Source organism: Myotis brandtii, unplaced genomic scaffold, assembly GCF_000412655.1.
Source record: "Myotis brandtii unplaced genomic scaffold, ASM41265v1 scaffold959, whole genome shotgun sequence".
NCBI classification, from domain to species: Eukaryota; Metazoa; Chordata; class Mammalia; order Chiroptera; family Vespertilionidae; genus Myotis; species Myotis brandtii.
The window spans coordinates 205,567-205,890 of NW_005371966.1; the positions used below are offsets into that span (position 1 = coordinate 205,567).

The window sequence follows — 324 nt, forward strand, 5'->3', positions numbered from 1 at the left end:
AGTCTCCTCTGCCTCGGCCACCACTGCCGCCGCAGATCAGGTGACCGTCGCCCCCGCCTAAGCTCCGCCCCGCGCCACCATTGGCCAGAATGCAGGCCTGGGGCCAGGACTTCAAAAGATTGAAGGAAGCGCATGCCACTCACGGCCGCTCCTTTTCCCTGATTGGCCAAACGCTTCTCACGGCGCGCACGCTCCTTGTAGGACAGGGACAGACTGGAGCTCTGTCAGTTTCCACTACCACCCAGCAGATACAGCTGGCACTGACAGGATAGGACAGGCGGGGCGGGGCGGGCTCCGCTCCACAGGTCCCCACACCCAAGGCTT

General features: G+C 63.9%; 1 protein-coding gene across 1 annotated transcript in view; it reads right to left on the bottom strand.

Annotated features, from left to right (window-relative positions):
* The window catches only part of ATP6AP1 (ATPase, H+ transporting, lysosomal accessory protein 1), a 12,170-nt gene that overhangs the window by 9,411 nt on the left and 2,435 nt on the right, over window positions 1-324 (bottom strand). The gene's annotated exons all lie outside the window — the stretch shown is intronic.